Raw genomic sequence first — 7,871 nt, 5'->3', positions numbered from 1 at the left:
CTCCTTCTTATTCTCTTTCCCACCAAGCCCTCCTTTCGCCGCAACCTCTTTCTCAAGGTCCTGCACCCTTGTTCTCCAGGCTAGCTTTCCTGCAGTCTCGAGCTTCCCAGGGTGGAGCCAATGTTTCCTAGACCTCATGTCAACCTCGTTCTTGGACCACAGGAGCACATCTTTAAAGTCACTGCCCAAGAAAGGGTGCATGGGAGTTACAGTTTTGGACCTTCCAAGTGTGAGTGTGTTGTTATTTTACCCTACTTTTTTTTTAGGTTTTGCCATAGGGCACATGTGTTCACCAGAAAGAGAGACAGAGAGAGGGAAAGTGAGAAATAGCCCCTTATAAGGGATACTCACACCATAATTTCTTCTCTGATATCCTCTTGGGATCTTGGGCACACACCTACACACACCTGGCATGACTTTTGAGCTGCTGGGTCCAGAGCTTGAAACCGTCGGCCATGTGGGAGTCCAGTGAACGACCATACCTGCTAGCCCCAATTTTATCCTTACTTTTAAAAATTAATTTTACTTATGGGACCAGCAGTTAGCATGATGGTTATGTCGCTGGACTCCCACGTAGTCGACCGCAGTTCGCGTCCTGGACCCGGTGGCTTAAACTCATGCCGGGTGCGTGTGCATGCGTGCCCCCCCAAATCCTGTTAAGATGGAGAAATGGAGAAGGGAATGTAGCATGACCACACGCCACTGGGCAAGTGCTTTCTGTCTCTCTGTCTCTGTCTGTTGGGCGAGCACACGCGCCCTATAGCCAAAAAAAAAAAAAAACTCTCCAAAAAAATTAATTTTACTTATTCATTCACTTATTTAAATTTGACCAGAGAGAGACACAGAGAGAGAAAGAAAGTGAGCAAGCCACCAGGTCCGGGACTCAAACTGTGGTCGACTATGTGGGAATATCCAGCACCTTAGCCACCACGCCACCTGTGGGTCCCTATCCTTACTCTTTTTTTTTCTTTTTTTGGAGAGGTTTTTGCTATAGGGCACGTGCACTCACTAGACAGACAGAGAGAGACAGAGACAGAAAGCTAGAAATCACCCCCCAGGGGGGATGGCCACACCGCAATCCCTTCTCCTCCATTCTCCTCTCGAGATCTTGGGCATGCACACACACGTGCCTGGCGTGAGTTTAAGCCACCGGGTCCGGGACTCGAACTGTGGTCGACTACGTGGGAGTCCAGCGACATAGCCATTACGCCAACTGCTGGTCCCCCTATCCTTACTCTTAACCACACTGCTCTGCAGACCCTTGCAGAATGAAGACAGACACTGCGCTTGCGGTGAGGACACCGAGTGTGGCCCCGTCTCTTCCCTATCGGGCTGTGACTCAGTTGCCAGGAGAGTAAGAGCGACGTGAGCTGACAACACAGTGCCACCTCCGCGCTGAGGACGTCACACAGCTCTAACCCTCACAGCACGCCGACGATGGGTCTGGTTACTCTCCCACAGAGAGGTTAGGTAGCTTCCTCAAGTCACAGAGCATTGGCATTGTGCCATAGACAGTCAGAACAGACGATGCTTCAAACCCTGGTAGGCGGGCTCAGGAATTGGCAGTCGGTCAATCTACACTTTATACTAGAGAGGCTTAGGAGTCCATTTCTTCAGATCTTGTCTTCCTCCTGCCCCACGCTATAAATGTAGGAACAAGGTCTAAAAGCGATGTGTTCAGGTCCCATAGCCAGCAAATAACGAGAGTTAGAAACCCAGGCTTCTGGCTTTCTTTCTTTCTTTCTTTCATTATTTATTTTATTTTATTTATTCATTCACTTATCTTTTAATTTGACCAGAGAGAGACAGAGGGTGAGAGTGAGAGAGGAAGTGAGAAAGCAAGCCACCAGATTCAGGACTTGAACCCTGGTCGGCCATGTGGGAGTGTCCAGCGCCTTAACCACCATGCCACCTGCTGGTCCCCCTGGCTTCCTTTCAATGTGAGTTCAAATTCTGTTTTCTCCCCTGTCTGTTTAGTAGGGAGGAAACTAGTGAAGGCAGACCTGTAATTAGGCAAATGCATCAGACTCTGGCAGCAACATATAACAGGAATATTGTGTACTGGGCACCGGGACAATGGATGTCAGCACGTGTTCTGTGTTACGGAGGCCTTCACAGAGGAGGTGGCATTGGCTTAGACCTCGGATGGCATTTATTTTATTTTATTTTTTGAGAGGTTTTTGCTTAGGGCGTGTGTGCTCGCCAGAGAGACAGAGAGAGAGACAGAGAGACAGAAAGTGAGAAATCACCCCCAGAGGCTATGGCCACACCGCAATCCCTTGTCCTCCATTCTCCTCTTGGGATCCTGGGCACGCACGCACACACACCTGGCGTGAGTCTAAGCCACCAGGTCCGGGACTCAAACTGTGGTCGGCTATATGGGAGTCCAGCGGCATAGCCATTACGCTAACTGCTGGTCCCTGGCATTTACTTTTTGAGGTGTTTGCCATAGGGCATGTGCGCTCGCCGAAGAACGGCAGAGACTGTGAGAGACAGAAAGCGAGAAATCACCCCCAGGGGTGATGACCACACCCCAATCCCTTCTCCTCCATTCTCCTCTCAGGATCTTCGCCCGGCGTGATTTTCAGGATGCCAGGTCCGGAACTCAAGCTGCAGTCAGCCGTGTGGGAGCCCAGCGCCTCAACCACCACACCACCTGCCACCGCGAAGCATTCCAGAAGAAAAAAGCAGCAGAAGTGACCGCAGGGAGGCCCAAGGGCAACAGCCCAAAGTTTGTTATCCACATGAAGTACTCACGTCCCTGGGAAGTCAGGTAGAGAGAGACCTGCACCCCCTTGGTTCAGTCTTCAAGGATACAGCAGGCAAACGATGTCGGAGGGGTGACAGAAAGAAAGATGCAGGAAGCTGTCCGTCCTCCCCCCAGCCTCTCTCAAATGTGAGCAGCACCTTGAGGCTCTGAAAAGAACCTCCTGGGCCATCAGAGGGAGGCACAGAGATGAGGGCGACCACTCCGAGACCCTTGGTTCCAAGAGGCCCAGGCCAATTCAGGGCAGCTGACTCACATCAGAAGCCGACACATCAAGCACAACACGGACCTTCTCCTCGATCAGCCAACTACCCACCACAGATAGCTGGAACGCCTAGAAAGGTCTTTCTTCCAGGCCAGCAGGTGGCGCGCCAGTTTAGGCAGCTGAGCTCCACGTGGCCGACTGCATGCTTCGCGTCCCAGACCCTGCAGCTTGAAAAACACACCAGGTGGGACCAGCAGATACCGTAATGGCTACATCTCTGGACTCTCACATAGTTGACTATGGCTGGAGGCCCAGAACCAGCAGCTTTAAACTCACGGCAAGCGTGCGTGTGTACGTGTCCTAAATCCCAAGAGGAGAAGGGACTGTGGTGCGGCCCTTTCCCACGGGGGGGGGGTGCTTTCTGTCTCTCTGACAAATATGCATGCCCTATAGCAAAAATCTCTCAAAAAAAACCCAAAAACAAACAAGTAATAAATAAATAAAATAAGAAGGAGAAAGGAAGAAAAAGATGCCAGGGGGGACCAGCAGGTGGCGTGGTGGTTAAAGGTGCTGGACTCCCACATGGCCCTCCACAGTCTGAGTCCTGAACCTGGTGGCTCGCGTTCTCACTTTCCCTGTCTCTGTGTCTCTCTGCTTCCACCCTACAGTCCAGTATGCTGCTGCCCGCGCCAAAGAGATGGGGCCTCAAATGTGGCGAATTTCCCAGTGTTCTGAAGGAAGTTAGCCCAAATCTAGATTTACCTAGTTTGACCCGCAGTGACCTGAGGCTGATGAGAAGGACGAAGGCAGGGTGAGTGCCCAGCGAGCCTAGCTTTGCAGTGAGGCCAGCCTCCACCCAGTGCCAGCCTCACTTCCAACCTGCTACTCCTTGCCCTTTCCCGCCTCACTTCTGTCACAGGTAACGTTCTGGAGCCTTGAATGTCTGCTGGATGGGCCAGCCAGTGCTGTAGTGGTTAAGGGGGCCGGATCCCACGTAACTGTGCGCTTTGAGTCCTGAACCCGGTGGGTGGAAAAACGTGCGAGGTGCGTGTGCGTGTGTGTCCAAAATCCCCCTAGGAGACTGGAAGAGAAGGAGCTGTGGCATGGCCGTCCCCCACCCCGAGGATGCTTTCTCTCTCTCTCTCTCCCTCTCTGTTTCTCTCTGGCAAGTGCATGGGCCCCGGCGTAAACTATTTAAGAAAAAAAGCTTGTCAGACGAATAAGTGCATGGCTTCCCCCGAGGTTATGCAGTTTATAGTGAAGGGAAATAGAATCCAGGTTTTATTTCCAAATCCAACCATTCTTTTTTAAAATTTTGCCACTGGATATATGCTTTTGCCAGAGAGAGACAGAAAGAGAAAAAGGAAGAAAGTAAGCTCAAGGAGCTGTGGCATGGCCGTCCCCCCCCCCGAGGATGCTTTCTCTCTCTCTCTCTCTCCCTCTCTGTTTCTCTCTGGCAAGTGCATGGGCCCCAGCGTAAACTATTTAAGAAAAAAAGCTTGTCAGACGAATAAGTGCATGGCTTCCCCCGAGGTTATGCAGTTTATAGTGAAGGGAAATAGAATCCAGGTTTTATTTCCAAATCCAACCATTCTTTTTTAAAATTTTGCCACTGGATATATGCTTTTGCCAGAGAGAGACAGAAAGAGAAAAAGGAAGAAAGTAAGCTCTCCCCGATGGGCATGGCCCCACCTCAACTCCTTTCTCCGCCATGTCTCCACCCGTCCTGTCAGGCTTTGGGGCACGCACTCACGTCTCCCACCACTGGGGCTGGGATTCAGACTCAAGGTTGGCCACGTGGGGCCTGGCTCCCTCAACTGCGAGGCCACGGACTGGCCCTCTGAAATTCTTTTGACCATTTCCTGAGCCCAAACTAACTCCTGCCCCTAACCCCTACTGCCCGCACTGTGCTCGCTTAGCTCACCTCTCTGGAAAGGACCTCAGCGCTCGTGGGTGCCGACCCTTCGTTTTACAGGTATGAGAACGAAGCTCTGTAGAGGTCAGTGGTTTACCCAAGGCCACAGCCCCTGGTAGCCGCCGTCCTGACTCCAGGCTGGTGCTTTCTCCACTGGGCTCACCAGCGAGTCCTTGGACTTCGGGGCTTTGTGTTAGCGTGGGGTCATAGGTACTTAATCTCATCCGCGTCCCTGCCTCCTCCAAGTCCAGACACCAAGAGTCTGCTCCGAGCCACCCCGCCGTGGGGATTTCAGGGGTGGGAAGGGGGCCTGTGCAATGGGGGGTCATGGAGACAAAGGTATGGGCACGAGCAGGCTGCAGGACAGCCCACTGCTGGGGGTCCCTTGAGGCTCCTGCCCTGCAGCCTCATCCCTCTGTCCCCTGAAGCTGACCTTCGGGGCCAGAGATCAATAATCTGAACTTTGGCTTGCGTCCCCTCTTGCCCCCCAGTGACCACAGGCTGCCAGGAGGACTCAGGGTCATTAAGCCACTGTCACTCTTCCCCCGTCCTACTTGGGGGCACAGCTGGGGGAGGGGCCAGAGATGGGAACCACTTGGGGAGACGCAGGTATGGTCTAGTTCTCCCTGTCCGTGGGCGAGAAGGGGCACCCTCTAACCCTCCTTGACCCTTTTTTATCCCCTGCCCTCTCCTCCCAAGTCTTTAGCCCTGAGCCCTGGCCCCTCTTGCTGAGTACCCCCATTTCTCTTAGCCCAGTCTCCTTTGGGGTCCCTTCCCACTGAGCTCACACTGGAAAAACTGGGCCCTTTTCTCTTCCAGGAGAGGCGGGAGCTGAGAACCTCTTATTCTCCTTTTTCTAAATTCCTCATCCCAAGTGTCATCTCACCAACTATTTCCCCAAAAGAAACACTGACCCTGCTTCAGAAACACACTCACCAACCCCACCCCCACCCCAACCACCCCAATGCCCCAACCAATCTCTGCTGATTGATTGATTAGGAGGCGGGGGAAAGAGGATCGATGGGGGGATCTGGGCCTGTTCTCATCAAAGCCAAAGGTCCAGCGGGGAAAGACGCTCATGGAGGGCCGGTGGTCACCGTGGGCTGGGCAGGAGGTGGCCTGCAGCAGGGAGGTGGACTCTGGGGACGGGGTGGATGTTCTGAAGGCTGGGAGGCCCATGGTGGTCTGCTGGGGGGGAAGGCCCGAGTCAGAGCCTGGGCACCAGGTGGGGATTCGCAGATGTCCCACAGGTAGGAAATCACCTCCCCACCTCCCTCCCCAGCTCAGACTAGGCGGGGTCCCTGTACTGCCAGTGTGCGGCAGGGGGCGCTCTTGCCCCACATGACCCCTGTCCTCATCCGCCATCTTCAGGTTCCTTTGTTCATGCACTCCTCTGAGTACTTTTCGAGTGCCACTGTGTGCCAGGCCCTGTGTGCCAGGCATTATGCCAACAATGGGGAAATACAGCCACGAACAGGCAGACACACAGACACGAGGTCCAGACCCCGTGGCACTGGCCGGGAAGGCCTGCAACACAGGGCAGTCCCCGTGATCTGATTTAGGAGAAAGGTGACCGACAAAGCCCTCCACAAACATTGACTTTTAAAGTGGGCCTTAACAGATGCCTCAATTTTGACCAGGTAAAAAATGTGGAAAAGTAGTGAAGATGGGGGGTGTGTTCAGTTGGGGAGGTGAGTAGGGGAGTGGGAGTGTAAGGAGGTGTTTCAGACCCAGGGAGCAATTTGCAAAGACCCTGAGGCAGGAAAGATCAGGGCCCCTTTAGAAGAGGGAAGGAGGCCTGTGCAGGGCTGGGTCAGCTCTGGTCAGAGGTTTAACCCTTTCTACTACCTACGCAGAAAGTGTGTGCTGCACAGGCACGCATGCCCCGCGCTTTCCAAGGCTGTTTTCTTCTTTATTTTGATAGAATCGTTTTATTTTAACTTTACTTATTTATTTATTTTATTTTGACGGCTGTGGGGGGGAGAACGCCTCCAGGTCCGAGACCCGAACTGTGATTGGCCATGTGGGAGTCCAACACCCTTAGCCACACCACCTGCCAGCCCCGCTCAGTTTTCTTGATAATTGCTTTTTTTTTTTTCCTCTTCTGTTTTTTGGAGAAGTATCTAGGAGGGAGCCAGATGATCTGTGGGGTCTTTCTGGAGTAACCAAGCTCAAAATCTGTCTTTCAAGGAGTGAGTGGAATAGAGATAGATTTAACTTAAGTTTAAAGGCTCCTCCCTGGGAAGAGTTAAGTAATGTACACAAATGACATACTTTAATAGCATAGCAGTCAGTCTGTTAAAGAACAGGGACCAGCCATTGGTGTAATGGCTATGTCGCTGGACTTCCATGTAGCCAACTGTAGTTTGAGTCCCGGACCCGGCAGCTTAAACTCACGCTGGGTGCGTATGTTCATGCCCAATATCTCAAGAGGAGAATGGAGGAGAAGGGATTGTGGCGTGGCCATCCCCCCTGGGGGATGATTTCTCACTTTCTGTCTCTCTGTCTCTGTCTTTCTGGCAAGAGCACGCGCCAGAAAGTAAAAACCTCTATAGTAAAAACCTCTCTCTCAAAAAAAAAAAAATCAAACCTGAAAAATACTAAATACTAAAACATATTAGTATAAAGTAGTTGCCTCACACCCTTCTATACCACTTTGTTTGTGTGCTTGTTTTGCTGTAGGGGTGTGTGCTCACTGCGGAGAAGCCGAGAGATAAGTGAGGAAGCACCCCCAGGGGATAGCCACTCCACACTCCCTTCTCTTCCATTCCCCTCTGGATTTTGGGCACACACACATGAGCCTGGTGTGCTTTTGAAGTCAAGGAGTCCAGGAGTCGAACTGTATAGTCAGTCATGTGGGATCCAGCCACCCTAACCTCCACGCCATCTACTGGCCCCGTACCCTTTATTTCTAAATACTTCAGAATACACTTTCTTTCTTTTTTAAGAATTCTTTGATTCAACTTTATTTATTTATTTGTTTA

This window comes from Tupaia chinensis, unplaced genomic scaffold, assembly GCF_000334495.1.
Source record: "Tupaia chinensis unplaced genomic scaffold, TupChi_1.0 Scaffold000628_1, whole genome shotgun sequence".
Lineage (NCBI taxonomy): Eukaryota > Metazoa > Chordata > Mammalia > Scandentia > Tupaiidae > Tupaia > Tupaia belangeri.
Note: the sequence above shows the minus strand (reverse complement) of the source record.